Here is a 14,577-nt window from a genome sequence, read left to right as displayed (position 1 = left end):
TTTGTACACTTCTTCATAAGGGGGTGTGTGCACACTTACATATGTATACACACACGTATTCATACATATCCACACACACTATAATGTAAACCCATGCTTTAAAATCATTTGAAGATAACATAGTTGTTTTAAATTTGTATAAGCATTCTCATTGGCACACTCAAATGAAAATATACTAAACTGTATCTTTTGCCATTAGCTACTGAATTATCCACAACAAAGAACTACTAATAAAAAGTTCAAGTTAACACTCCACTTTTCCCGTCTGAACCCTGATGTTCGGTAGGGCTCCTTCCCATCGAAGTACCAAGCAGGTCCAACCCTGCTTAGCTTCCGAGATCAGTTGAGATAGGGCGTGTTCAGGGTAGTATGGCCCCAGACAGGTATGACTCTTACAGGAAAGGCTGGTGGAAAAGAGGAAAGATGAGTGACTTTCGACTAGAGATTCCCGAGCCCACCCTGCATCTAGTGACTCGCACCTTGAGGCCACGGAATCCGTATCCACAAGCCCTCAAAGATAATCTCTAACACCTGAGAATCACTAAAACGGGACACTTACTAAAAACGCTGAATTACCAATCTTGTCACGTTTTCACCAGCACAGAAAGCAGCTCAGACCCTAATTCTCAAAACTATTAAACATTACCATAAAAACTACTAATGCAAATACCATATAGTTACTCTGCGCCTTCATTTATCTGGACTTCTTTCAAAGGAGAGCCAGTACTCAAATTGATCGTTCATCCAGAACACAGAGACTAAGTTTGTAAAACACACAACACACCACATCTCTCTCTCTCTCTCTCTCTCTCTCTCTCACACACACACACACACACACACACAGGCGCGTGCGCGCACGCGCGCGCGTGCGCACTCTGCCATCCATCTTCAGTCTTGAGCCTTACTCTGCATGATTCCCAGATTACAATGTTGTCCAGAGAGTCCTTTAGGACACCTGCTGCTACAGGGTCCAACAGTGCTCCAGAATTCATCATTTCTACATTTTTGAGCCATCACAGAACAAACCATACTCCTACTCTTCCTTACCAAATGGTATTAACCCTCCAAGGGAAATCAGGTATAATTAATATCCTGGGGGTGAATAAAGATGCACCCTAACCATCATTCCCTAGCCGGTTAGAACAGAGCCATCTTGCCCTCTGCTTCCCCCCAAGAAAGCTGTACGATGACCTAATGAACTAAAATATCAACTTTCATTTCTAAAACACTTTTAGTACACAATGAAGCAGACTGACCTCTAAACTGCGGCTTATAAAAAACCTCTTCTTGCTTCCCAATCCTCCCCACACTCTCCACATGAGATCATAACCTACAGCCTTTCTATAACATTAAGAGCTACTCCTTTGAAATAAATCCCCTCCTAACAATTTTCTCAACTTCTTGACTTTTCTATTTCAGAACCTGCTATGTTCCAGGCTTTCTACACAAATTAGTTCCCCTTTCACAGCCTGTATTAAGTCCTGCAGAACTGTCCCCCCTCCCCACCGTGGAGGTCCCATGTCTCTACTACCCAGAGCCCCACCTTATCGTCCAGGCTAGCCCTTCTCACCCCTCATGATACACCTCACTCATCGTCTTCTCCAAGACCTTTTCCTGACCAGAAAGCCCCCAAGACAGTTTAGAAGTCTATCTCCAGCCTCATTGTTAATGTTTCAAAACACCACAGTAGTGTGGAAAATAGTACTCAGATGTAAATGCTGAACCTTTAAAGCTGTTGATATTCTATTTTACACGTGCTAAAGTAATTGTACAAACCTTCTGTTGACCCTACTTTACCCTTTTTAGTCACTCTACTAATTCTCTTTACAGCAAATTTTTTTTTACAGATTTGTTGTTTCAGATTCTTCTTCTCTCATAATTCTGTTCCAATGAAGTTTCCTTCCCACCACACTCCCAAAAATGTCCATCGAGGTTACCAAGAGTCTCCATGTTGCTTAATGTGACAGTCCATTCTCAAGACTCATTGTCGTTGGTCTCTCAGCAGAATGTTATACCACTAATCACTCCCCCCCTTTCAAATACTCTATAAAGCTGGCTTATAATCTTTCAGCTATCTGATCAAGGCTTGTCTAATTCTGAGATTTGGTTCTTGTCTCCTGCCTCCAGAAGGGTCCTGATTCAATGGTCAGCTATGCCAAGTAGCCATGACAACACCACGTCAGAACATCTATGACAGCACTTATCAGATGCCACTCCGTAATACGTGCTGAACAGAAACTATCTGAGAGAAAAAACCGAGAAGGAAATCAGCACTAATCCCAACAGAGCACACTACACACACACACACACACACACACACACACACACACACACACACACATCAGATCTAAACAGGGCACATAAAAATGACCTCTTCCCACAAGAGTATAAAATCCAGGAAGGACATTTTTGCCACTGAGAAATACAACTCCTTGGAACAGCAGTCTCTCTCAGGAGACTTTAACTGGCAGCTTTCATCAACACAATTCTCTTTCAAAAAACAGAGGATCTGCTGTATTTTCAATGGAACAGTGAAGAACCCGTAAGGAAAACTTCTCCTAAAAAAGTTAGAGCATATTTGTTGATTCCATTTTGGTAGTTTACACTAAAAAGTTTGAAATATTAATAGCATTGTTGCCCCGGCTATAGAAACTTAGAAACGTAATTGAACAAAAAGTTGTGATAAGATGCTTCTAAAAATACCAACAAACACTAATTCTACAGTAAGTATACCTGTCATTGGGTTAAAAAGTAAACATAACACTCAATTTAAAAAACACAAGAATCTGTCTCACTTAGGATTAGTACATTTAAAATAACCAAAGATTTAAACACTAAGCAATAATTTTATGTTATGACGACCAAAAATCCCTTACACATGAGCAAGAAACAAGGAATGAAGTTCATCCATCATGCGGATGAAGAGAGAGCTACCAAGAAGCAAGTGTCCTGGCCAGACAAGGGTCCCCAAGGATGGGGCCAACCACCGAGAAGAAATCTGGGGACAAAACCACATGAAGAATCACTGCTTCTCACCCAAACTAAGAACAGGGGCTGGGACCTGGCCTAAGGCCAGGGGAGGGGGCGGGGGGGGGGGGAGAGGTGGAGGGAACATTCCTAAAACCAGCTGAGAATGAAAGCTCAGGTGTGTAATTTGATAAAATGCAAGTTGCAGTGAATGGTGTTGCCCACTCTATTCCAGGTCACAAAAAAAAGCAAACAGTACAGGGAAAATCCTAAGGAAAAACTGGCTCCGTAAAGAAATCTCTCCAGCTCTATAGAGAGCATCATCACATTATGCAACAAAGCCATGAGCTTCTGTGACCCGTGGAATACACACCCTCTGCCTATTTTACACCCATGCAAGTTTCAAGAAAAGAATCTGCAATTGGAAACAGTGGTACCCTACTCTTGCAATGACCAAGCATACAGCAGTGGTCTATATCCTGTCAAACATTCAAATGAGAATTTACATGTAAATATAAGACCACAAAAAGATAACTGAAAATTCATGTTAACTTGAAAATCAATTACTATTTGCAAAACATGGGATGAGAGCAAAACCACCACCACTGCCCTTTGTGAGAAATTAAAATTTATCAGATAAGACACACAAAAAGTCAAAAGGAGGTAGACCATGCGTCATAAGAAAAACAGACATAAAAATGCTTTGAGTTCAGAGGAAGGAAAGATTACTTTTGCTTGGAAAGATTCAGGAAAGGTTTATAACGAGCAGGCTGGAGGAAGGAAGAACACAGAGATCGTTCTGAGCTGAAGGACAGGTACGAACAGGCAGGGAGGAGTGGCAGAGTTTGTTCACTAAACTGGGAGCACAAAATTGGCTACATGACAAAAATGGAAGGTAACAACATCTACCAAAGAGACCCACATGTATTCTGCCTCCAACCTGAAAGCCCACTGAAACTGCAGTGGCTACGTATTTTTCAAGGTGTACCCCTACAAAAACAAAAAGAACAGAGAGAAACAGGGGTGACACAGGGCGGGAGGCTGGGAAGCCGGGCTGATGATAACACGTGGAGCAGACCCAGGAAAGTGAAGCCCGAGCTGACCGTGTGGGAAACCAGGCAGCAACGTGACCTCCTCAGCAGAGCTCTCAGCTGCTCTGGAACCGGGGAAACCAAGTGCCTCAGAAGACAGGAATGAACATGGGAGGAAAACAGCAGGATCGCAGGATCGGCTGAAAGTCTCTTTAAGCAACAAAGCTTTTTCCCTCCTGACACACAGCACTGTGATGGCCCCAGCAGCATCCTGGAGGCTTATTCTCCAGAAAAGGGGGGGGGGGGGGGTGAGGGAGATAAGTGAACATCTACACATGAAAAGCTGAGAAATCCAGCTCTCTGCTTCCACGTGTTCCCAGGATGCTGGCAGCTGGGTTTAGGCCACTTAGACAAGAGGCTGGAAGATCGCTCCCTGGGCACCTAAAGAGCAAAGGCCAGAGGAATCTAGACAGCCAGGTGGCCCTCCTGTGCAGCTCATGCTTCTGAGCCCTTGCCTGCACTCTCTGGTCTATGTTAGAGTTAGTACCCCTTACTCACAGCCAGCAAGCAAGGAACAGACCCTGAGGAAAACCCCAAGGATGGAGCAGAGGCCAAAACAAATAGAAAACACACACTGAGAAAAACAAGCCGTATAAAAAGAAGATGGTTGTAAAAAATCCATCACTGATACCCAGGAGAGTTCAGATAATGGTACATCCAGGTAGCAAAGGAAGATGAAAGGAGAAAGAAAGAGGAAAGGAAAAAACAGAGAGGCGAGCCAAACAAAATGTTCTTAGAAGTTAAAAACATCTCAAGTGAAAAGTCATTAGAAGAGCGGAGAGGAAGTGAAGAAATCTCCCCGGAAAGTAAAGGAAAAAAAGAAGATAAAAGCAGGTTATAAAATAGAAGACAAATCAAGTAAGTCAAACTGCTGAATCATAGAAGCTCTAGAAAAAGAGAAATGGGAAAATAGGAAAAAAACGAAACAAAACAAACATTTCAAGTTAGTTCCCCAGAACGACAAGAGTTTCCATATTAAAAAGGCCGGTAGAGAACCCAACACAAATTATGAAAACAGGCATACACCAAGGCACAACAGAACAGAGAAGACAAGCAGAAGATAAAACAAACAAAAACATTCCAGAAAGTAAAATACAAGTACTATAATGAATGGATATGGACTCAGAAGGAGTTTGACTTTCTCAAGAGCAGCGCTGGAATCCAGATGACAGTGGAGCACTGTCTTCAAAATTCCTAAGAGAAATGGTCCCCAACCAAGAATACTATACCTCACCCAACAACCATCAGTAAAGTGCAAAAGTAGAAAAAAATTTTTTAGAAATGCTGTTTTTCCAAAAATTACTCTCTCAGGAAAGTACTGGAAGATGTGTTCCAAGGAAATAAACCATGAGTGAGGATGGCATGGCATATGAAAATAGGGAACAGAACACAGAAGAGAGTTCCCAGGATAATGTGAGGTTGATTCAGGATATCAGCCGGGCACCAGGTGTGGAAGGCAACGGGTCCCCAAGGGAGCAGGCGGGAGCTCCAAAGGAGAGGCCTTCAAGATGAAGCTGAAAGAGTATCCACTGTAACTAAACGTGCCAAGATGTTACTTCTTAACAACTGGCTGAGCTGGAGTAGAATTGGTTGTAAATTCACAGAAGACCAAACAAAGGAAAAAGTATTGTTCATTCCAGGGAAAACACAAAAGTTATAAGAAAAATGTCATCAATGTTTCTATCATACACAGTTCTGCTCTAGGCAGCTTTTAATAATGAAAATAATGGAACATTAAATACTTAATCAAATTTATAATTACTTTTGAGGGAAGGCAATCTAAAAAGTGCATGTGTGTGTGTGAGAGAGAGAGAGAGAGCGAGAAAGAGAGAAACCTCTCTCTCCAGACAGAAACAGAGACCCAAGGAGTGGCTGCAAGAGAATGGGGACAAAGCACATGTGGGGCAGTGAAATTGGGTTAAACCTTCCATGTTAAATCAAAACGTGACAAGAGCAACAAAAGGCAATATAAGCAATGAGCACTTCTGTCTTTTCCTAAAAATCCTAGCAGTACTCTGACTATGCACATCCATACGTTGGAAAACAAAAACACTGGAGGGAAACGGTTCGAAAAATTCCTGAAAATAACAGGCACAGCACACAGCTTGAAGTGTAGCATCCAACAATCGTATTAGCCAGAGGGTAATTAGGTAGCCAAGACAAATGAGGTCAGTTAATGATATAACAAACAAAAAAACATTTCATTTTTGAAGTCAATAGAAGAGCACGATGGATAGAAATTAGGCCACATTCTCAATTCCCTTGGTAAGTATCTAATTTACTTAAGCTCAAAACAAAACATTTTTAAAAAATACATTTTACAGTTCTCTTTAAAAAAAAAAAGAATCATTGGTATTTCATGATGTGATATACGCAGTTTTGAATTTACCTAATCAGCTCCATTTCAAAAATGCCTAACTTTCAGTACAAGTTCAAACCAAAGGACCCACTTTTAATTTTGTTGTAACACTGTTGACATTAAACAGATTTTTCTGTTGCCTTCTTAATAAGGACTGAAAACACAAATGGTCAGAAAGCATAGCTGATGTTCAACAACAGTGGCCTCTATCACAAGGGAGTATCTAATATTTATTGGCAAGTGCACTCCTCTGCTCCCCACTTTTCCATCCCAAACCACACCCAACACACATACCACCACCTCCCCTCCACACGTAACACAGAGCAAACCACAAACCCAATGCCTTCCTTGAAGGTGACTGGCTTCATTTAATAGGTCAATCAAAAAAGAAAACAGCAGCATGAAACCAAAGGTAAATTCCAACCACATGGAAATAACTTTCTGGCATTTTGTTTTACTAGAACTAGTACATAATCTCTTATGGAGCCACACGCAATCTGCCCATGACTGACCCCTACCTCTGAAACAACTTCCACAACAACATGGAGATCACTTGAGTCGCAACTGCTCCCCCAGTTCCTGCACCACTCCACAGAAATCCAGGGAAAGGGGGAGGGATCAGGGGCTGGCCTGGGACAGCGCCAGGGCAAGAGTGAGAACTGTGGTCACCACCAGTTCTATTTGCATTATGTTTTACAATTTTGAAAACACACTCATGCACATTATTCAATGTGGTAAGAGGGTTTCTGATCCTTGCTTTCGATGGAGACGATGGAGACGCAGAGAGCCTAAGCTGCTGAAAAGAGGTCACAATGAATAAATGCTGCTGGCCAGGACTCCAGGCTAGGTCCGCTGATTCATGTCCCAGCCTTTCTCAAACCCACAAGGATTCTTTTCAAATAAGAGCATCAGAGTGGCTGCCTTCTGGTTACAGCCCCTCTTCCCAATCTCTGTATAGTGTGCATAATGGAGAGGTACATAACATATTTCTTTTAATAAAAAGTTTCTGACTGTTCTAAAAGCTTGAAAAACCACTCACCTTAACATTATACTACATGCTCTAATCTCATCGAGGATTTAAAGCTATGGTTCTCCAAGTAGTCCATTCCAGCATTACCACCTGGGAACTAGTCAGAAATGCTAATGCTCGGGCTCCACCTGGCCCTACTGAAGCAAACTCTCTCCAGGCGGGGGCGGGGCCGAGCAACCTTGTTTGAACAAGCCCCCCAGGTGGTCCAAATGCACATAGTCTGAGACCTCAAAATGCGTGATTTAGAATTGGGGCAGTGTGGCGGCTGAAATACTTCGAATTTCTTCCACATATTATTACATATCATGTTTAGCTCATATAAATTCATGGGTTTAACGCTTTCACCCACACTTTTAAAAAAAAAAAGATTTTATTTATTTATTCGTCAGAGAGACAGAGCACGCGAGCAGGAGCAGAGGGAGAAGCAGGCAGAGAGAGAAGCAGGCTCCCCACTGAGCAAGGAGCCCGATGTAGGACTTGATCCCAGGACCCTGGGATCATGACCTGAGCCAAAGGCAGAAGCTTAAATGACTGGGCCACTCAGGCATCCCTCACCCACACTTCTTAAATCAAACAGATGTTAGTTACTACATCTTAAAAATGGTTACCATGCATATATACATATCTCACACACACACACGCACACACTCACATACATGCAGACAGAGAGTTCCTGTGATAACCATACAGATGTATTTCTTTCTTCCAACTTTTGCTCTGAATAATGTAATTACTTTCCAACTCATCTTACTGCTTCTAGACTCCGACCTTTTCATTCCTGTCCCGCATCTTGCTACATAACTATCTTCACAAAACACCCATTTCATCATATCCCCGTCTTGTGACAGGAGTCATCTGCAGTGACTCACGACATTCCCAAAGGTTAAAATCCAACACGCCTGTCCAAGCACCCACTCTTCCCAAGCCTGCATTTCCCAGGCTTCCCTTGGCTCCCACCACGGTCCATCAGTCCTCCCGGACAGTCCTCAACACCACATTCGGGTCATCGATTGCTCTACTCACTGATAAACCCCAAGTTCTAGGAATAGTGCCGAGACTGAGGAAAATACTCAGTAAGTATCGATTTTGTGAATTACCTAATCCTTCAGTTTTTGTTCATTCTATTGCACACACCTGGAACACTTTCAGCCCCACAGCTCCAACTATGTGAATTGTATAAATCCTGTCAAATCTAGATCAAAAACCACCTCTTCTGTGAAATGCACTCCAACCTCCAAGTATTTATCTAGACCACATATTTGTGCTGTTTGCTTATCTCTAGATAAGTTCCTTGACAGCAGGAACCATCATCTTTTTTTTTTTGCATAGAACAAAGAACAATGCACCATGTTGTATAAGTAATGTGTAAAAAATAAAGGTAATACCCTATTAGATAAGAGAAAAAATTTAAACAAGAGTTTCTCAGAGAATACAGTCACCACACACAGACCTGTACTCTCCTAACCGCCAAAAGCAATGCCACGGGCATGCTGGGCCCTGTCAGGCTCAAGAGACCCCCCTCACACTGTATCTTCTGACTCCCAGAGCTGGCTCTAGAAAGGCCGTGTGGTTGTTCTAGCTGACATCCCAGGCAACATCTTAGATGTGGAGACAGAAGACATCCAGGTACTTTCCCGTTGCAGTAAAAAGGAACCCAAATTCCAGTATAAACACCTTAATCCTCACCCACACAGGTGAGTCCTCAGCATCCCTAGCCTAAAATGCCAGGCAGAAGTGAGCTGAAGCCTGGATAAACCTGCCTAGACCCCAGGGAAAGGAGGGTAAGGTAAAAGCTCACCTTTGCTCAATTTGGCCAAGCAAGCTTTCCCCGCTCTAGTCCTGGTGAATCTAAGAACACGCAAGGGCACGGGGGTGGGTAGTATTGTTACCTGATCATCTGATAGACGATGAACAGAAGGCTTTTCTAAAGCAAGGGGGGAAATGTGCAATAGATCCAAGCCTAAGTCCCTAAAAGGCAATACAGATCTATAGGATATTTGCTCCAGAACTGGAAGCCTCTGTTTACAAGCTTTGCAACCATCAGCACTATGGAAGCAGGCGCCTGGCTCTGGGCCCTCCTCCACTTCCACTCCGTTCCATCACCCTTACTGTACAAAGGGCCGCAGGGGGCCACCAGGTACCAAGCACTTCCTGTAGATGAGAGGACTGAAGAACAGGAACCCTGTTTGAGCCATCACACATGTAATTAAAGCTGAAGGGGAAAGGGAGCTCAGATATTACTCCGACAAACAGGCTTGTCAGAGATACAAATTTCGAAGGGAAAAATTGACCAAGATAAAATCCTCTTTTCTTCCTTTTTTTTTTTTTTAAGATTTATTTATATTTGAAAGAGAGAGAGCACATGCGGGGAGGGGTGGAGGGGGAGGGAGAGTCTCAAGCAGACTCCCCACTGAGCGCAGAGCCCCACGCAGGGGTCAATCCCACAACCCATGAGATCACGACCTGAGCCAAAACCAACAGTGGGGCGTTTAACTGACTGAGCCACCCAGGTGCCCCTAAAGTCCTCTTTTCTTTCTTTTTTTCTTAGAATGGAAAAAATGAATAATGAAAAATATATCACCCACCAGTTAATATACTGACTAACTTCAATATGAGAAAGTAGTGCTTCACACCACATGACCTATCAAAAATATACAGATTTAAGAAGTGCTTCATTTCAATCATGCACCAGACAGTGCTGGGATAAAACTGCAAAAACAGAAACAAAAAAAAATCCATAAACATTAAAATAGGGCCTACGATGCCTCAAGGTAGAGACCCACCGTGTGGCGACCACAGTGGCCCGCAACGGATGTGCGTTATAACAATACTATACAGTGTGAGATCTTTTAAAGCTAATGAAAATGCTGATTTTTCTTAGTGTTTACAAAAGAAATAACCAACCCAAAAAATCCTTAAGGTTACTCACCCAGCCTAACGAAAGAAAAACCTACCCTTGTGTATTTACTCTCCAACCAGCAAACAAGAGAGGCTGACTCAGACCAGAAAGAATTTCTCTGACCTGGAAAGAAAACCTCACTGCAATATGATAACTCTAAATAGCTCAGAATTCTGAAACAAACCAGCAAAAACTTGACCCCAAAGCAGCTCTCCACTAGCCCCTCATATTACTTAATCCAAAAACCACCTCCCAACTTTTCTTAAAGAAATTATCGCAAATCACTTTACGGTACGTGACTAATTCCTTACACCTGGCAGCTGTAAACACAACTGGATCGGAAGAAACGGTCCTAAACAAATACAGGAGAGGAGACTATAAGGAAACTGAATTTTGACAGAGGACTTCCACCTACCTCCGATCTCCTCCTCGGAAGGCGAGGCAAACAGTTACACAGCTGTGCCCTGTGGCGCCTACACTCCAGGCCAGCACACCCCACACTGTGTGGGGTCCGGCTCAGAGTTGCACAGCACCACAACATCACAGCACAGGTATGGCCCCAAGGCAATGGACACCAGACCACAGTGCTTAGAATGTGGCTCAGACCACAGCCACCGGGGAGGCTGGAGGGGCCTGTTCCCAATGTCTCCTCAAGACTGCTGATGTCAGAGGTGGGGCTTCGTTCTCCTCCCAGAATACTCCTATCATCAGTCAAGGGAGGGATCCATGATGGTATCTTCAAAAGATTTGCCCAAGACCAGATAGCACTCCTAACTCTTATTACCATGGACATCTCTGCAGGCAAGGAACGTGTCAACTTTTAGGAAAGATTTTCAGCAGGGAAGGGAGCAATACAGACAGACAAAGGGTATATACACACACACACACACACACACACACACACACACGCACGCACACTCACTCACTCACTCAAGTCCCAAAATATAAGCTAGTCAGCCCATGGGATCTCCTGGTCACTCAAACTTGTTACAGCTTGTTTCTACCATCCTGGAAAACCATACCTATCTCCTCGCTTGTGAAAACCTGACTCGAATTTCAAATCCTGGCTAATATCTCTTTATTAGAGATATTTATTAGACTGACGCAACGTCAGTCTTCAATCCCACTTTATCTTTGCCCTATCTCCCCACAGTACTCACAACATCATCTCGCAGACGTGCGTGTTTTATAATTTATCACTGTACTGAATCTGGGGACATTATCTACTCAAATACTTACAGAGCATCTATTATATGGCGGGTACCAAACTAGAACAGGGGTTACACCAGTACATGTTTCCTACCCTCCTAGAATCTCTAGTCTAGCATACAAAATAACAGAGACTCTCTCTTAAACACAACCCTCACACCCCAGAACATTCACTGATACACGTTACTAGTTATCTCAAGCCAAGGACCCAGTTGTATTCCTTTACTAATGTATTTATTTGAAAATATGTTGGCACTTAGATTTTTCCGGGAAATCCCTAAGGACTCAAGACCTTACCTGGGCCCCTCTGGTCAATTTCAAATACATGTGAAATGGGAGACTTTTTAAATAAGGACTCCAAGATACCTTATGGAATATACGTAAAGGAGATTATATTAATGCCATTTAATTTCTTAATTTCCTTAAATACATGGTTAGTTCTCTGTCCTTCGCTAGTTTATAAAGTTTTCCCTTATGAGGTATTTGAAATTTAGGTACCTGTGCCTTCAATTTATTCCTTTTAAAAAATTATGGTACATCTGGTACATACCATCTAAGAAAAAAAAATTAAGCAGCACAATCCAAGCAATAAAATAGAGAACAGCAAGCACAAATATAGTAGTCCCTCTACAGATTCCCTTTCCATCATTTCAGATACCCGCCATCAACCACAATCCAAAAGCAGGTGACCCTCCCTCTGACAGACATACTGCCAGGCTACAATTAGCCTAACGCTACATCACAATGCCTACGTCACTCACCTCCCCTCATCTCATCACACAGGCATATTTTATTATTTCACATCATCACAGGAAAGGTGAGGACGGTACACTAAGATATTTTGAGAGAGAGAGAGACCACAGTCACATAATTTTTATGACAGTCTATTATTTTATAATTGTTCTATTTTATTATTAGTTATTGCTGTTAACTCTTATTGTGCCTAACTTATAAATTAAACTGTATCACAGACATGCATGTACAGGAAAAACCGAGTGTAGTTCAGTACTGCCTGAGGTTTCAGGCATCACCTGGAGATCTTGGCTCTTGTCCCCTGCGGATAAGGGGGAATGTCACACAGCTAACCTCTCCAATCACTATCCTGTAGCATACTTAAAAGCAGAGTTTCTGATAAAAACCCTGCATGCAAGCAAAGAAACCAATTAAGCTCTATGGAAACTCAGGCAAAACATCATTACACAAGTAGTCATTCAAGTGTGAAATGGACTACCTCAAACAAGAAGAGTTGTCAGTAAGAACTCATCAGACCCAGGTGCGGGGACGACAGAACAGAAACGAAGCTGGTCTGTGAAGCTCTGAAGATGCAGAGATACAGCGGCTGCACCGAGAAACCAGGGCCTGATGACGAAGGCTTCTAGTGGGCACGTACCCTGTCTATCAGCGGCCACAAAGAAGGGCAATAAAATGGCTCGACAGGCTAAGTGGCCTGCATTGCACAAGTCACTTCCTCTTTGTGGGCACCCGAGGCCTTGTGCATACAAATGAAGGGACAAGTTATCCCTGAGGTTCACCTATTGCTCAACCAGGCCATGACGCTCTCAGGAAAACTGAACACACTCAGGGCAGCTTCCCTTCCCTGAGCGGAAATAACATAACCCCTCCCAGGACCACCAGCGCCAGATCTGGGAAACAACTCATACGACTAAAACTACGTAACCTTCCCTACAACATTCTCCATCCAACGTGTTTACAAACATGTGCCCTTGAAGCAGCAGAGTACTAAGCTCTACAGATCCCGTCCACCTGGAACGGCTTCCCGAAGCAGGGGGCCGCTGACAGCGTTGGAACCACAACTCTGCGTCACCCAAAGAAAGCACGCTGCAGGCAGCGAAGCCATGAGCCCATCCAGACTGCGGAAGGGTCCTGCCCGCAGGACTAGTCAGGGGTATGGAAGGACATCCCCATGGACGACTGAAAACAGTCCTACACCCACTACAGACTTGAACAACAACTGGAGATAACAGGATGGCAAGTTACATACTACCGGTCAATTAAGCACTTAACACTCAGTCTGAAAGTGGCTGTGTTTTGGAATAAAGAGGGTACAGCCAAGTCTGTGGTAACACCCCTGTTCTCCAAGACTTTAATATCAATTTGGGGAGGCAAGCCATAGGTATGTGGAAAGTTCACTAATATCCAATTACCAAAATTAAATGCCCACCAAGTGGTACAGGAATTACAAAAATTCAGAAAACACTGAAGACAAAGAACCCTTCATGAAGGAATTATTTCGTTTCAGTCAGGATAAATCTTAGGACAAAGGTGGGAAGGCCAAAACATACATGGCATGTTTGAGCAATGGGGAACAAGGCCTGGCCATGACATCAATGTTCAACACTCGTCTTTTACTTTCTTTCTTCTTCTCCCTCGAGACTGGGAAATGCTGAACCGAGCTGGCCACACAAGATCCCTACCAGGGCTGGGCCACTGCAGAGACTTTTCAGACCTGCAAAGAAACTGCTCACTCAAGCCCCAAACTTGATGTCACCTCAAGTGTCACGTACTAAACAACCATTAAAACAAGGTCATATATTACCAAAAGAAGCAGCAAATGTGAAACGACAATTTGAGATTTGAAGAGAAAAAAGCATTTCAAAAGACCCCAAATCAAATTTTTTAATTCTAAAATTTTACAGATTTTTGTGATCCTACATTCTCCCAGCTCGCTCGCTCTCTCTTTTTTTTTTTTTTAAGTTAAATCCTTTCTGGATGAAACTCTCATTCCTCTTTGTTTAACAGTTCCTTAAACCATTCCCTCTGAGCATTGGAGCAGCTCTTCCTGTTTATCAAAAGACTAAAATAAATAGGTCAACAAGACCAGACAAGGAAAACATAAAACTCGTTTGACAGCTGAAGCCACCAATGTGTTCGTATGAGTGCAAGAGAAACAACCCACCTTTTTAGTCAGACCTGCTCAACATCATACAGTAATCAGGCCCTTCTTACCTTCTCACCACTAACACATTTCAGGCCAATCTGATATTTGGACCAAGAATTTAAT

At 43.0% G+C, this 14,577-nt stretch overlaps 1 protein-coding gene across 15 annotated transcripts in view; it reads right to left on the bottom strand.

Annotated features, from left to right (window-relative positions):
- PARD3 (par-3 family cell polarity regulator) overlaps window positions 1-14,577 on the bottom strand; it is a 636,797-nt gene that overhangs the window by 525,955 nt on the left and 96,265 nt on the right. The gene's annotated exons all lie outside the window — the stretch shown is intronic.

This window comes from Ursus americanus, chromosome 31 (genome assembly GCF_024610735.1).
Source record: "Ursus americanus isolate L20-20 chromosome 31, mUrsAme1.1.p, whole genome shotgun sequence".
NCBI classification, from domain to species: domain Eukaryota; kingdom Metazoa; phylum Chordata; class Mammalia; order Carnivora; family Ursidae; genus Ursus; species Ursus americanus.
Note: the sequence above shows the minus strand (reverse complement) of the source record. Positions and strands in the feature narration are given on the sequence as shown.